The following is a 17,397-nucleotide window of genomic DNA, read 5'->3' as shown; positions in this document are numbered from 1 at the left end:
TTATTTAACTAGGCAAGTCCATTAAGAACACATTCTTATTTTCAATGACGGCCTAGGAACGGTGGATTAACTGACTCGTTCAGGGGCAGAACGACAGATTTACACCTTGTCAGCTCGGGGGATCCAATCTTGTAACTTTACAGTTAACTAGTCCAACGCTCTAACCACCTGCCTCTCATTGCAGTCCACGAGGAGCCTGCCTGTTATGCGAATGCAGTAAGCCAAGGTAAGTTGCTAGCTAGCATTAAACTTCTCTTATACAATCAATCTTAACATAATCACTAGTTAACTACACATGGTTGATGATATTACTAGTTTATCTAGCGTGTCCTGCGTTGCATATAATCGATGCGGTGCGTATCGTTGCTCCAATGTGTACCTAACCATAAACATCAATGCCTTTCTTAAAATCAATGCACAGAAGTATATATTTAAACCTGTATATAAACCTGCATATTTAGCTAAAATAAATCCAGGTTAGCAGGCAATATTAACCAGGTGAAATTGTGTCACTTCTCTTGCGTTCATTGCACGCAGAGTCAGTGTATATGCAACAGTTTGGAACGCCTAATTTGCCAGAATTTTACATAATTATGACATAACATTGAAGGTTGTGCAATGTAACAGGAATATTTAGACTTATGGATGCCACCCATTAGATAAAATACAGAACGGTTCCGTATTTCACTGAAAGAATAAACGTCTTGTTTTCGAGATGATAATTTCCGGATTCGGCCATATTAATGACCTAAAGCTCGTATTTCTGTGTGTTATCATGTGATAACTAAGTCTATGATTTGATAGAGCAGTCTGACTGAGCGATGATAGGCACCAGCAGGCTCGTAAGCATTAATTCTATCAACTCCCGAGATTAGGCTTGTGTAACCGATGTGAAATGGCTAGCTAGTTAGCGGGGTGCGCGCTAATAGCGTTTCAAACGTCACTCGCTCTGAGACTTGGAGTAGTTGTTTCCCTTGCTCTGTATGGGTAACGCTGCTTCGAGGGTGGCTGTTGTCGTTGTGTTCCTGGTTCGAGCCCAGGTAGGAGCAAGGAGAGGGACGGAAGCTATACTGTTACACTGGCAATACTAAAGTGCCTATAAGAACTAGAGGTCGACCGATTAATCGGAATGGCCGATTAATTAGGGCCGATTTCAAGTTTTCAGCTCAGGGGTTCCAATCTTGCAACCGCACAGTTAACTAGTCCAACGCTCTAACCATTGCACTCCACGAGTAGCCTGCCTGTTACGCGAATGTAGTAGAAGCCAAGGTAAATTGATAGCTAGCATTAAACTTTCTTATAAAAAAACAATCAATCATAATCACTAGTTATAACTACTGATCCAGTTTAGCAGGCAATATTAACCAGGTGAAATTGTGTAATTTCTCTTGCGTTCATTGCACGCAGAGTCAGGGTATATGCAACAGTTTGCCAGAATTTTGCGTAATTATGACATACATTGAAGGTTGTGCAATGTAACAATAATATTTAGACTTGGGGATGCCACCCGTTAGATAAAATACCGAACGGTTCCGTATTTCACTGAAATAATAAACGTTTTGTTTTCGAAATTATAGTTTCCGGATTCGATCATATTAATGACCAAAGGCTCGTATTTCTGTGTGTTATTATGTTATAATTAAGTCTGTTTTGATAGAGCAGTCTGACTGAGCAGCAGCAGGCCCATAATCATTCATTCAAACAGCCCTTTCGTGCGTTTTGCCAGCAGCTCTTCGCAAGCACAGCGCTGTTTATGACTTCAAGCCTATCAGCCTAATGGCTGGTGTAACCATTAAATTTGGTTACATTTTTGCATCTGAGCTCCTAGAGTGTGCGGCTCTCTTTTATTTTCAAGTTTCTACTCCGCTAGCCAGCACCTCGTCTTGGTAGGTGTGCGTTTATTTTTCTTCTAGATCATGGTGTAACCAATGTGAAATGGCTAGCTAGTTAGCTGGGTGTGCGCAAATACTGTTTTAAACGTCACTCGCTTTTAGATTTGGAGTAGTTGTTCCCCTTGCTCTGCCAGGGCTGCGGCTTTTGTGGAGCGATGGGTAACGATGCTTTGAGTGTGGCTGTTGTCTATGTGTTCCTGGTTCGAGCCCAGGTAGGGGCAAGGAGGGGGACGGAAGCTATACTGTTACACTGGCAATACTAAAGTGCCTATAAGAACAGCCAATAGTCAAAGTTATATGAAAAACAAATGGTATAGAGAAAAATAGTCCTATAAATACTATATTCACTACAACCTAAAACTTCTTACCTTGGAATATTGAAGTCTCATGTTAAAAGGAACCACCAGCTTTCATATGTTCTCATGTTCTGAGCAAGGAACTGAAACGTTAGCTTTTTTACATGGCACATATTACTTTCTTCTCCAACACTTTGTTTTTGCATTATTTAAACCAAATGTAACATGTTTCATTATTTATTTGAGGCTAAATTGATTTTATTGATGTTTTATATTAAGTTAAAATAAGTGTTAATTCAGTATTGTTGTAATTGTCATTATTACAAATAAAAAAATAAAAACATTGTCCGATTAATCGGTATCAGCTTTTTTGGTCCTCCAATAATCGGTATCGGTATCGGCGTTGAAAAATCATAATCGGTCGACCTCTAATAAGAACACCCAATAGTCAAAGGTTCATGAAATACAAATGGTATAGAGAGAAATAGTCCTATAATTCCTATAATAACTACAACCTAAAACTTCTTACCTGGGAATATTGAAGACTGTTAAAATTAACCACCAGCTTTCATATGTTCTCATGTTCTGAGCAAGGAACTTAAACGTTAGCTTTCTTACATGGCACATATTGCACTTTTACTTTCTTCTCCAACACTTTGTTTTTGCATTATTTAAACCAAATTGAACATGTTTCATTATTTATTTGAGGCTACATTTATTTTATTGATGTATTATATTAAGTTAAAATAAGTGTTCATTCAATAAGTGTAATTGTCATTATTTTTGGTCTTCCGATAATCGGTATAAGTGTCAGCGTTGAAAAATCATAATCGGTCGACCTCTAATCACTACTCTTGTTCATTATTCCTGCTTTAGGCGGAGTGACTGTAACCAACCACAACACACAACACACATACACACATACTGACCACAGCTCATCCCCAGGCACAAACAGAGGAAATGGCCGATGCTCCTCCAGAAATGACAGTTTAGAAACAATTTCACTTTATGAGCATTCCTGTGGTGTCTGGCATTCATGTCTCTCTTTGTCTGACTTACTCTCTTTCCCCTTGAGTCTTCTTGTTCCTCGCTATCCCTTTCTCTCTCTATCCCTCTATCCCGGTTTCTACTAGTCACTAATTTGCTTTTTGGTCTTAATTTAAGGTTAGGGTTAGGCATAAGGTTAGCAGTCTGATTAAGGTTAAGGTTAAGGTAAGGGGTAGATTTACAATCGGATATTAAGAAGATAAATTGTAGAAATATGAGGGATTTAGCCATAATTATGACTTGGTGGCTGTAGTAACTAGTGACAACCCTCTATCCCTTTCTCTGTCCCTAGCTTCTTCCTACTCCAGTAGGACTCACATTAAGTACTGACCTGTCTGTCAGGCAGTGTCCTGGCCAGCTATGTGCTGAGGCGAGTCATTGAACAAGACCTGAGGTTTTACAGCTCCTGACTCATTGTGATGAAGTAACAAACTGTACTGTAGCCACAGCAGACACACGCATGCTCACACACACACATGCAAGCACACACAGACACAGACACACCCACACACACACACAGGTTTGATGGAGAGGGCTTTTAAACCAGCAGAGAGACGGAACACAACTTGGACATGGTCCCTTGTTTTCTTCTCTCTCTCCAAGGACATTTTTCTCTCACTTCTTTCTCTCTCCCTCTCCTATGCTCACTTCTCTGGTTGTTTAGATAATGATATGGTTTGGTGTAAACACTCAGGTTTTGTTTTTCTCTTTTGTTGTCTCTTCCTCGTGTCCTCTAGTCTGGACTCAGTCTCGTCTTAGATTAATTCTGATCTGAGGTCAGGGCCTGTATTCATAAAACATCTCATCATAGAAGTGCTGATCTTGGATTCATTTTGTATTTTAGATCATATTGATTCATATTTTATGGACAGATCCCAAATCAGCAATCCTATTCTGAGGCGTTATGAATGTGGGTTCTGATCTCATACAAGGACATCATCCTACTGTATCACAGATGTCTTCCATGGTTCTAATAGACACCTGACCTGGAACACTACTGTAGAATAACTTTCCCTCCAAGACTGACTGCAACAATGCTGAGAGATTATTTATTAATTTAGTCATTTCAATGATAAGCATTAAGTAGCAGAATTTATTCCTCCCTGGACTGGGTTTGAACCAGGGACCCTCTGCACAACAATTATTCAAGGTCTTTGTAACGGTCGTTGGTGGAAGAAGGTGAGGACCAAAGCGCAGCGTGGTATGTGTTTGTCATTTATTAAATAGAACTGAACACTAAATACAAAGTAACAAAAGAACAACCGAAACAGCTCCATCAGGTGCAAAACACAAAACAGAAAGCAACTACCCACACACTACTCACCCATATGGGCAGGAGGTACCTACAGTGCCTTGCGAAAGTATTCGGCACCCTTGAACTTTGCGACCTTTTGCCACATTTCAGGCTTCAAACATAAAGATATAAAACTGTATTTTTTGTGAAGAATCAACAAGTGGGACACAATCATGAAGTGGAACGACATTTATTGGATATTTCAAACTTTTTTAACAAATCAAAAACTGAAAAATTGGACGTGCAAAATTATTCAGCCCCTTTACTTTCAGTGCAGCAAACTCTCTCCAGAAGTTCAGTGAGGATCTCTGAATGATTCAATGTTGACCTAAATGACTAATGATGATAAATACAATCCACCTGTGTGTAATCAAGTCTCCGTATGAATGCACCTGCACTGTGATAGTCTCAGAGGTCCGTTAAAAGCGCAGAGAGCATCATGAAGAACAAGGAACACACCAGCCGGGTCCGAGATACTGTTGTGAAGAAGTTTAAAGACGGATTTGGATACAAAAAGATTTCCCAAGCTTTAAACATCCCAAGGAGCACTGTGCAAGCGATAATATTGAAATGGAAGGAGTATCAGACCACTGCAAATCTACCAAGACCTGGCCGTCCCTCTAAACTTTCAGCTCATACAAGGAGAAGACTGATCAGAGATGCAGCCAAGAGGCCCATGATCACTCTGGATGAACTGCAAAGATCTACAGCTGAGGTGGGAGACTCTGTCCATAGGACAACAATCAGTCGTATATTGCACAAATCTGGCCTTTATGGAAGAGTGGCAAGAAGAAAGCCATTTCTTAAAGATATCCATAAAAGTGTTGTTTAAAGTTTGCCACAAGCCACCTGGGAGACACACCAAACATGTGGAAGAAGGTGCTCTGGTCAGATGAAACCAAAATTGAACTTTTTGGCAACATTGCAAAACGTTATGTTTGGTGTAAAAGCAACACAGCTCATCACACTGAACACACACATCCCCACTGTCAAACATGGTGGTGGCATCATCATGGTTTGGGCCTGCTTTTCTTCAGCAGGGACAGGGAAGATGGTTAAAATTGATGGGAAGATGGATGGAGCCAAATACAGGACCATTCTGGAAGAAAACCTGATGGAGTCTGCAAAAGACCTGAGACTGGGACGGAGATTTGTCTTCCAACAAGACAATGATCCAAAACATAAAGCAAAATCTACAATGGAATGGTTCAAAAATAAACATATCCAGGTGTTAGAATGGCCAAGTCAAAGTCCAGACCTGAATCCAATCGAAAATCTGTGGAAAGAACTGAAAACTGCTGTTCACAAATGCTCTCCATCCAACCTCACTGAGCTCGAGCTGTTTTGCAAGGAGGAATGGGGAAAAATTTCAGTCTCTCGATGTGAAAAACTGATGGAGACATACCCCAAGCGACTTACAGCTGTAATCGCAGCAAAAGGTGGCGCTACAAAGTATTAACTTAAGGGGGCTGAATAATTTTGCACGCCCAATTTTTCAGTTTTTGATTTGTTCAAAAAGTTTGAAATATCCAATAAATGTCATTCCACTTCATGATGGTGTCCCACTTGTTGTTGATTCTTCACAAAAAAATACAGTTTTATATCTTTATGTTTGAAGCCTGAAATGTGGCAAAAGGTTGCAAAGTTCAAGGGGGCCGAATACTTTCGCAAGGCACTGTAAGTATGGTTCTCAATCAGAGACAACGATAGACAGCTGTCCCTGATTGAGGACCATGAAACAAAAACAAAGAAATACAAAAACATAGAATGCCCACCCTAGTCACAAAATAGAGAATAAAAGCCTCTCTATGGCCAGGGCGTGACAGTCTTAGTACTGCAGTTGCTTATCTTGACAAGCTGTAGAATCTCTTTTCCTCACTATGAAGTTAAAAGTAAAGTCAAAGTGGATGACAGATGTACAGTTCTGTTCAGCGGGATCTGGTTTCTCCAGTGATGCCTGCTCACTAGATCTGTGCTATACAGTGATGACTGTTCAGTCAAGCTGTTTTCTACAGTAGATATATGGAGAAAATGCAGACAGGTTTGCCCCCATGGCAACTCAATCTCTGCTCCCTGTCTTTGAGCAGAAATAGAGGGAGTCGAACGTGTCAGAATTAGTGTGTGTGAGAGAGAGAGAGATTAAGCTGGTCTCGTAGTGTCTCAAACATTCTTCCACACAACACGGTATACCCTAAGACAGAGAAAAAGACAGAGAAGAAGAAGAAGTACAGTGTCTGAGGTATGCATAACAGAAATAAAATTATTCCCTCCCTCCAGACTGAATTCCCTGACAGGTGGATTGTACCAGGAATTTGGAAAAGCTCTGAGAAGGCCCTCGGGGTACTGGACAAGGCTGCATTGTCGTTCTGGGAGAAGAGAAGGGGGGGGAGGAGTAGAGGGGGGGAAAGTGGAGAAGATTAGGGGAGAGCAGATGAGAGGAGAAGAACAATTAACAGAATACTTAGACAAGAGAAGAGAAGGGGAGAGAAGAAGAATGTAGAGCAGTGGTTCCCTAACTTTTATAGTCCCGTACCCCTTCAAACATTCAACCTCCAGCTGCAAATGTTGTTTTTTGCCATCACTATATGATACATTTATTAAACATAAGAATGAGTTTTTATCACAACCCGGCTCGTGGGAAGTGACAAAAGGCTCTTATAGGACAAATAATAATATAATAATCAATCATTTTACTCTTTATTTAGCCATCTTACATATAAACCTTATTTGTTCATCAAAAATGGTGAATAACTCACCACAGGTTACTGAGAAGGGTATGCTTGAAAGGATGGACATAACTCTGCCATGTTGGGTTGTATTGGAGAGAGACTCCGTCTTAAATCATTTTCCACACACAGTCTGTGCCTGTCATTAGTTTTCATGCTAGTGAGTGCCGAGAATCCACCCTCACATAGGTACGTGGTTGCAAAGGGTATCAGTGTCTCAGTGTGATTTGCCAAGGCAAGAAACTCAACCCTATCCAGAAATCAGGCAGTGGCTTCTGATTAAATTACATTTTCACAGAACCGCTTGTTGCGGCTCCTTGTTGAGGCTCCCATGTTCAGATATCGGTAAGTGAACTGGAGGCAGGGCATGAAAAGGATAACGAATCCAGTTGTTTGTGTCGTCCGTTTCGGGAAAGTACCTGCGTAATTACGCACCCAACTCACTCAGGTGCTTCACTATATCACATTTGACATTGTCTGTAAGCTTAAGTTCATTTGCACACAAAAAAATCCTACAATGATGGAAAGACCTGTGTGTTGTCCGTGTTAATGCAGACAGAGAAGAGCTCCAACTTCTTAATCATGATGATGGGGCGGTGTGTTGGAAGCAGGTGCAGGTGCAGGTGAAACGTTTTAATAAAACAACAAAACCAAGAACACAACACTAACATAAGGCAGAACGCCGATACACAAGAACAATACCAACTGATGAGTGAACCTGGGAGAGTGACATATAAAGGGGAGGAAATGATGAAGGAAATGGAGTACAGTTGTGAATCATAATGATTCACGGGAGCGCGTAATGATGACGGCCAGTTGTGCGTAATGATGAATCCCAGGACCGGTGGTTAGTACTCTGGCGACGTCATATGCCAGAGGGGAGGAGCAGGAGCAGACGTGACACATAGCCACAATTTTGTCCCGCACGTTGGATATAGTTGCGGAGAGTCCCTGTAATCCTAGATTCAGATCATTTAGGCGAGAAAAAAACATCACCCAGATAGGCCAGTCGTGTGAGAAACTCGTCATCATGCAAGCGGTCAGACAAGTGAAAATTATGGTCAGTGAAGAAAATGTTAAGCTCGTCTCTCAATTCAAAAAAATGTGTCAATACTTTGCCCCTAAATAACCAGCGCACTTCTGTATGTTGTAAAAGCGCTACATGGTCGCTGCCCATATCATTGCATAATGCAGAAAATACACGAGAGTTCAGGGGCCTTGCTTTAACAAAGAACCACTTTCACTGTAGTGTCCAAAACATCTTTCAAGCTGTCATGCATTCCCTTGGCAGCAATAGCCTCTCGGTGGATGCTGCAGTGTACGCAAGTGGCGTCGAGATCAACCACTTGCACAAGCGTTACCACTCCACTATGTCTCCCTGTCATGGCTTTTGCGCCATCAGTACAGATACCAACACATCTTGACCACCAAAGTTCATTTGATGTCACAAAGCTGTCTAGTACTTTAAAAATATCCTCTCCTGTTGTCCTGGTTTCCAGTGGTTTGCAGAAGAGGATGTCTTCCTTAATTGACCCCCCCCCCCCATAAACGTAACGGACATATACCAGGAGCTGTGCCTGGCCGCCACGTCTGTTGACTCATCTAGCTGTAACGCATAGAATTCACTGGCTTGTATGCGAAGCAGTAATTGTGGGGCGGCAGGTAGCCGAGTGGTTAGAGCGTTGGGCCAGTAACCGAAAGGTTGCCAGATTGAATCCTCGAGCTGACAAGGTAAAAAAAAATTGTTCTGCCTCTGAGCAAGGCAGTTAACCCACTGTTCCTAGGCCGTCATTGTGAATAAGAATTTGTTCTTAACTGACTTGCCTAGTTAAATAAAGGTACAAAAAAAAAAAAAAAATTGTTTCAAAACATCTCCTACCATGTCACTGATGCGTCGTGAAACAGTGAAGGAATTGTCTGTATAGTTTTTTGGGCCTTTCCCCCCAGGATTGTCTCAGCCATGTCCACGACAGCAGGAAGAATTAAGTCCTCCACGATAGTATGGGGCTTGCCTGTCCTAACCACTCGGTAGCTCACCATATAAGACGCTTCTAGACCCTTCTTATTAAGGGTATCTGTTGCTTTTATACATGTCTTACTACTCGAAAGTCGTCTTTATTCTCTCTCAAAAAACTCCTGTGGCTTGTTTTTCATATTGTCATGTTTAATTTCTAAATGTCTGCGCAAGAGTGAAGGTTTCCCGCGAGAGAGTACCGGTTAATTGGATGATTGGATGTTAATCATTTGACTACAACCTGTATTGACGTTGTGTTGTTATTTCGCTGAACACTAGATAGTTTCATTTTATTTTTGGCAGTGAAACGAGGCTACTCAGTCAAAAAAAAAACTCACCCAAATGTATAGCCCTGTTGGAAAATATAAATGTACTGTTAGTAAATGTTAAGATATTTATTTGGCGTACCCCTGACGGCATTGCGCGTACCCCAGTTTGGGAATATCTGGCGTAGAGGAAAGGGAGGAAAGGAAAAAAAGAGAGGAGAAGAGAGAAGACAAGAGAAGAGAAAAGAACAGTGAAAAAAAGATAAGTATTGATCGGTTGTTAACAGCAGACCAATAGATCACAATGGGGATGATGAAGTCACAATGTCCAGGTTATCGTGGAAAGAGATACTCTCTCATGGGACCTCTTGGTTAAATAAAGGAGAGATAGAAAAAAGAGCTGGATGAAGTGAATTGAATTAGAAAATCAATAGCTACCAGGCTGTGATGGTGTCTTGAAAGCCAAAGGCCTGGAAACAACTGAAATGGGTTTTCAAATGTCGCTGAAATGTAATTGTGCATTTTATTTCTTTTCCAGAGAAGACTGTTCTTAGGTGTTCTATGTGTGTTGCTCATCACAGTACACACCACATAAAACGTCATTATATTATCCGCTAAGAACGAGTCGAGATTCTGAGGAGCAATTAGGAGCTACATTCAATCCAGGCAGATGATCCAGGGTAAAAGCCCGATCAACATTTAAGTATTAATGTTCCCGTGTTTTCTGAGACTGCTAAATGCTGCATACATGTATGTTGGCTCAATCAGAAATGACCTTTAGATGTCTATCACACTATAACGAGGCTCTTTTGTGGACCGGATTGACTCTAGCCCTGTGTGTTTTTCCATTGGGCATTGAGTCTGAGAGTCTACCCTCTGCTGGTAGGTTGTAATACTAAACCGTCACTTCAGAACCACTGATGATCAGCAAGCCTGATGCCCTCTGGTACGGATAATATACAGGGGAACGGTAATGGTGAAACTATGTAGTAGACCTGTTGTTAATGCTGTTAGGTCTGTAATTCCCACAACTAAAATCTTGCATAATTGTGTCAGATCCTCGAGAAAACATACTAATCAGATTTGCCAAGTCTCCACCCCTCAGCCAGTTTCCACTCTCAGACAGTTTTGGGCAAATCTATGGGCCAAATGTCCTCTCCCCTTCCAAAATTTGAACGATGCGAAATCATGTTTTGTCCAAATGATCAGTGACCAAAATTCTGCTTAACAGAACAAAGTTCCTAGTTAGTCGTCACATCCCACAATCTGTTCACAGATGCTACTGCCATTTATGTTACGTGCGTCTGTCCACGAGAGATTAGATCCATAGTTGTTGCACAAGGAAGGAGGTAGGAAGGAGGGAGGAAAGAAAGAAAGGCCTTAGATTCTCAAAGTAACAGGGTCATAGGCGGATACCATCTACTATTCCTAATGTAGAGTAACAAGGATAGATCCTAGTGTCCAATGGCCATAGGGGATCCATTCAGTCAGTGTAACGGTATAGATGTAGCTATCATCTGTAGTACAGGCAAACACAGTCTCCTTTCACTTCCTATTAACTAGATGATAAATGGAGTTCATTAGTCATATAGACAGTTGTCCTGTGTTCAATGTCTGGAGGTCACAGCTCCATCTCTATTCTCTACTGTTTGCTCCATTCTCTTTCCATTCTTGATTCTCTTGCTCTTTCTCTATCAGGCTGTCTCCCTGTTTTCTCTCACTATTTTTTGCAGAGATCAAAAGGAGACTATTTAGCTCTAATGTTGTCTGCCACCAAATCCCCCTTTGAATAAAAGTCAGAAATTGAAGCGGGCAAATCATGTTTTATGTATATTGTGCTTACACAATGAAAGCAGAAAGCAGAAAGCAGAGGGGGAAGTGGGGCAAGCATTATAGCCTGGCGTATTATAGCAACAAAGCTGCTCTACCCCCCTTTCTTAGAAAATGACTGCAGCATAGCAGCAATAGCCATAGAGAGGGAGAGGTTGAAGGGAGAGAGAGAGAGAGAGAAAGAAAGATATTTTAGAAAAGCTATTGACTTGCAAAGCGGAAGGAACACTACATAGAAATTGCATTAGCTTGCTACTGTCTGTGTTCCATCTGTGCTACTGTAACTCTTGGGTTTGATTGAGCTTGTAGGCTACAGTGAGACTGGCTGGGTTAAGATGGAAACTAGTTTGACGTATTGTGAGGGTTGATATGACAGTTATGTAAGCCATGTGCAGTGCTTCTCTCTCTCCCAGCTCTCTCCTTTTTTCTTTTGCTCTCTTTCTCTGCTTCTCTCCCTCCTCTCTCTTTCTCTGTCTCTCTCTGCCTTTCTGACTCTCACTCCTATGTCTCTCTCTGCAGTAACTAACCTGCATGCCCGTTTAGGCACAGGTGCTTAGTGTCTGTCTGTGAGAGGGGAGTTAGATGGAAGGATGGATGGAGGGATGTGTCTCGTTGCCCAGTGGACAGTTTGGCTAGTGATGGTTGGAAAAATGGCGCCGGAGGAGATGGCAGCCGTTTTACGGTCTCCTAACCAATTGTGCTATTATGTGGGGTTTTTTCGCGATATTTGTAAATTATTTTGTACATAATGTTTCTGCAACCGTATCTTACGGCAGAAAATAGCTTCTAGATATTAGGACAGCGATCACTCACCTCGGATTAGACAAAGATTTTTTCAACAACAACAGCAGCAAGCAGGACTCACACGATATTCTCCAAACACCCCACAGGGCAGACATCCCAATTATTCGCAAAAGGAAGCGACGCAGAGGACGAAGAGCCGGATGTCTCCTCCGGACCCGCAGAAGACAACTAGGAAAGCTGCCGTTACTGTCAATATTACTCGCCAACGTGCAATCATTGGACAATAAACTAGACGAGGTACGATCACGAATATCCTACCAACGGGACATCAAAAACTGTAATATCTTATGTTTCACGGAATTGTGGCTGAATGGGGACATGGATATTCAGCTAGCGGGATACACGCTGCATCGGCAGGATAGAACAGCACACTCCGGTAAGACCAGGGGGGACGGTCTGTGCATATTTGTAAACAACAGCTGGTGCACAGAATCTAAGGAAGTCTCTAGATTTTGCTCACCTGAAGGAGAGTATATTATGATAAATTGCAGGCCACACTACTTGCCTAGAGAGTTCTCAGCTATACTTTTCGTGGCTGTTTATTTACCACCACAGACAGATGATGGCACTAAGACCGCACTCAGCCAGCTGTATAAGGAGATAAGCAAACAGGAACCCACTCACCCAGAGGCCCAGAGGCGGCGCTCCTAGTGGCCGGAGACTTTAATGCAAGGAAACTTAAATCAGTTCTACCAAATCTCTATCAACATGTTAAATGTGCAACCAGAGGGAAGAAATTCTAGATCACCTGTACTCCACACACAGAGATGCGTACAGAGCTCTCCCTCGCCTTCCATTTGGTAAATCCGACCACAACTCTATCCTCCTGATTCCTGCTTACAAGCAAAAATTAAAGCAGGAAGCACCAGTAACTTGGTCTATAAAAAATGGTCAGATGAAGCAGAAGCTAAACAACAGGACTGTTTTGCTATCACAGACTGGAACATGTTCCGGGATTCTTCCGATGACATTGAGGAATACACCACATCAGTCACTGGCTTTATCAATAAGTGCATTGAGGACGTCGTCCCCACAGTGACTGTACGCACATACCCCAACCAGAAGCCATGGGTTACAGGCAACATTCGAGCTAAAGGGTAGCAAAGCGTCAATACAGGGCTAAGATTGAATCATACTACACCGGCTCCGACGCTCGTCGGATGTGGCAGGGCTTGCAAACTATTACAGACTACAAAGGGAAGCACAGCCGCGAGCTGTCTAGTGACACAAGCCTACCAGACGAGCTAAATCACTTCTATGCTCGCTTTGAGGCAAGCAACACTGAGGCATGCATGAGAGCATCAGCTGTTCCGGACGACTGTATGATCACGCTCTCCGTAGCCGACGTGAGTAAGACCTTTAAACAGGTCAACATTCACAAGGCTGCGGGGCCAGATGGATTACCAGGACGTGTGCTCCGGGCATGTGCTGACCAACTGGCAGGTGTCTTCACTGACATTTTCAACATGTCCCTGATTGCTTCAAGCAGACCGCCATAGTCCCTATGCCCAAGAACACAAAGGCAAACTGCCTAAATGACTACAGACCCGTGCCACTCACGTCCGTAGCCATGAAATGCTTTGAAATGCTGGTAATGGCTCACATCAACACCATTATCCCAAAAACACTACACCCACTCCAATTTGCATACCGCCCAAACAGATCCACAGATGATGCAATCTCTATTGCACTCCACACTGCCTTTTCCCAAGGAAACACCTACTGTATGTGAGAATGCTATTCATTGACTACAGCTCAGCGTTCAACACCAGAGTACCCTCAAAGCTCATCACTAAGCTAAGGAACCTGGGACTAAACAACTCCCTCTGCAACGGGATCCTGGACTTCCTGACGGGCCGCCCCCAGATGGTGAGAGAAGGTAGCAACACATCTGCCACGCTGATCCTGGAACCAGCTCTCAATGGTGCAGCTGTAGAACCTTTTGAGGATCTGTGGACCCATGCCAAAACTTTTCAGTCTCCTGAGGGTGAATAGGTTTTGTCATGCCCGCTTCACAACTGTCATTGCGTGCTTGGACCATGTTAGTTTGTTGGTGATGAGGACACCAAGGAACTTGAAGCTCTCAACCTGCTCCACTGCAGCCGTCGATGAGAATGGGGGCGTGCTCGGTCCTCTTTTTCCTGTAGTCCACAATCATCTCCTTTGTCTTGAACACGTTGAGGGAGAGGTTGTTGTCCTGGCACCACATGGCCAAGTCTTTGACCTCCTCCCTATAGGCTGTCTCGTTGTTGTCGGTGATCAGACCTAGAACTGTTGTGTCATTGGTAAACTTAATGATGGTGTTGGAGTCGTGCCGGTCATGAGTGAACAGGGAGTACAGGAGGGGGCTGAGCACGCACCCCTGAGGGGCCCCTGTGTTGAGGATCAGTGTGGTGGATGTGTTGTTACCTACCCTTACCACCTGGGGGGCGGCCAGTCAGGAAGTCCAGGATCCAGTTGCAGAAGGAGGTGTTTAGTCCCAGGGTCCTTAGCTTATTGATGAGCTTTGAGGGCACTCTGGTGTTGAACGCTGAGCTATAGTCAATGAATAGCATTCTCACATAGGTGTTCCTTTTGTCCAGGTGGGAAAGCGCAGTGTGGAGTGCAATAGAGATAGCATCATCTGTGGATCTGTTGGGGCGGTATGCATATTGGAGAGGGTCTAGGGTTTCTGGGATGATCGTGTTGATGTGAGCCATGACCAGCCTTTCAAAGCACTTCATGTCTACAGACGTGAGTGCTACTAGTCGGTAGTCGTTTAGGCAGGTTACCTTAGTGTTCTTGGACGCAGGCACTATGGTGGTTCTGCTTAAAACATGTTGGCATTCCAATCTCTGAAAGGGAGATGTTGAAAATGTCAGTGAAGACACTTGCTAGTTGGTAAGCGCATGCTCGCAGTACACATCCTGGTAATTCATCTGGCCCTGCGGCCTCGTGAATGTTGACCTGTCTAAAGGTCTTACTCATTGGCTACGGAGAGCGTGATCACACAGTCTTCCGGTACAGTTGGTGCTCTCATGCATGTTCCAGTGTTATTTGCCTCGAAGCGAGCATAGAAGTAGTTTAGCTCATCCGGTAGGCTCGTGTCACTGGGCAGCTCTCGGCTGTGCTTCCCTTTGTAGTCTGTAATGCTATGCAGGCCCTTCCACATCCGATGAGTGTCAGAGCCAGTGTAGTAAGACTCCATCTTAGTCCTGTCTTGATGCTTTGCCTGTTTGATGGTTTGTCGCAGGACATAGCGGGATTTCTTATAAGCTTCCGGGTTAGAGTCCCGCTCCTTGAAAGCGGCAGCTCTAGCCTTTAGCTCAGTGTGGATGCTGCCTGTAATCCATGGTTTCTGGTTGGGGTATGTACGTACGGTCACTGTGGGGATGACGTCATTGATGCACTTATTGATGAAGCCAATGACAGATGTGGTGTACTCCTCAATGCCATTGGAGGAATCCCGGAACATGTTCTAGTCTGGGCTCGCAAAACAGTCCTGTAGCTTAGCATCTGCTTCATATGACAATTTTTTTATTGATCTAGTCACTGCTGCTTCCTGCATTAATTTTAGCTTGTAAGCAGGAAACAGAGGATAGAATTATGGTCAGATTGCCAACTGGAGAGCAATGGAGAGCTTTGTATGCATCTCTGTGTGTGGAGTATGTGGTGTATGTGGTGTTCCAGAGTTATTTTCCCTCTGGTTGCACATTTAACATGTTGATAGAAATTAGGTAAAACTGATTTAAGGTTCCCTGCATTAAAGTCCCCGGCTACTAGGAATGCCGCCTGTGGGTGAGCATTTTCTTGTTTGCTTATGGCGGAATTCTGCTCATTAAATGCTATCTTGGTGCCAGTCACAGACTGTGAAGGTATGTAAACAGCTACAAAGAATATAGATGAGAACTCTCTCGGTAGTTAATGTGGTCTGCAGCTTATCATGAGAAACTCTACCTCAGGTGAGCAAAGGCTCGAGACTTCCTTAGGCTTCCTTAGATATCGTACACCAGCTGTAGTTTACAAAAATACATAAACCGCCGCCCCTTGTCTTACCAGACACCGCTGTTCTATCCTGCCGGTACATCGTATAACTTGTTATGGCTGCAATCTCAATACCGGGATTGATATGACAACTACCAGTGAAAATAGAGGGCGCCAATTTCAAACTACAGAAATCTCATAATTACAATTCCTAAAACATACATGTGTCTTAAATCATTTTAAAGGTCATCTTGTTGTTAATCCCACCGAAGTGTCCGATTTCAAATAGGCTTTTCAGCGAAAGCACTACAAACGATTATGTTAGGTCTCCACCAAACCACAATAAGCACAGCCATTTTCCAGCGAAATACAGCATTCACAAAAAGCAGAAATAAAGATCAAATGAATCACTAACCTTGAATTATCTTCATCAGATGACACTCATATGACTTCATGTTACACAATACATGCATGTTTTGTTTGATAAAGTTCATATTTATAGCAAAAAATCTGAGTTTACATTGGCTTATTAGATTTACTATTTCCAAAAACATCAAGTGATTTTGCATAGCCACATCGTTTCAACAGAAATAATACAAGTTATACACATGAAATATAGATATACCTCTCCTTAATGCAACCGCTGTGTCAGATTTCAAAAAAACTTTACAGAAAAAGCAACACATGCCATAATCTGAGACGGCACTCAGAACAGAATCCAACAGAAGTCAACAGAAATCAGAAAATACATGATAAATGTTTCCTTACCTTTGATGAACTTCATCAGAATGCAGTCCTAGGAATCCCAGGTCCACAATAAATGCTTGATTTGTTCGAAAATGTCTGTTATTTATGTCCAATTAGCTACTTTGGTTAGCGCGTTTGGTAAACAATTCCAAAGTCACAAACCGCGTCCACTATAACGTGACGAAATGTCCAAAAGTTCCGTAACAGTCAGTAGAAAGATGTCAACCGATGTACTGAATCAATCTTTAGAATGTTGTTTACATATATCTTGAATAACGTTCCAACCGGAGAATTAGAATGACTTCAGATGACCGGTGGAACGCAGGTCCTTCCCCTGTGAACACGCATGGTGAATGCATGGTCAACTCGTGGCAGTGGTGACTATATCCTGTGTCATTCGACCCCCCTTCACATTAGAGTCATCAGACAAAGTTCAATTGACTGTTGACATCTAGTGGAAGGCATTGGAAGTGAAAACTCATCCATATCTCACTGTAATTTCAATGAGAGCTTGGTTG

The 17,397-nt window shown here is 42.7% G+C and overlaps 1 protein-coding gene across 4 annotated transcripts in view; it reads left to right on the top strand.

The window, feature by feature from the left end:
- The window catches only part of LOC110502653 (leucine zipper putative tumor suppressor 2 homolog), a 100,358-nt gene that overhangs the window by 40,515 nt on the left and 42,446 nt on the right, over positions 1-17,397 (top strand). For 2 of the 4 annotated variants that reach the window (XM_036960331.2, XM_090217196.1), the window contains exon 2: positions 185-226. The exons of the other annotated variants lie outside the window; for them this stretch is intronic. The gene's annotated coding sequence lies outside the window, so the exon portion shown is untranslated. The remainder of the gene's footprint in view (positions 1-184; positions 227-17,397) is intronic. 4 annotated transcript variants of the gene reach the window in all.

Source organism: Oncorhynchus mykiss, chromosome 23 (assembly GCF_057628025.1).
Source record: "Oncorhynchus mykiss isolate SJ-2025 chromosome 23, ASM5762802v1, whole genome shotgun sequence".
NCBI classification, from domain to species: Eukaryota; Metazoa; Chordata; class Actinopteri; order Salmoniformes; family Salmonidae; genus Oncorhynchus; species Oncorhynchus mykiss.
Note: the sequence above shows the minus strand (reverse complement) of the source record. Positions and strands in the feature narration are given on the sequence as shown.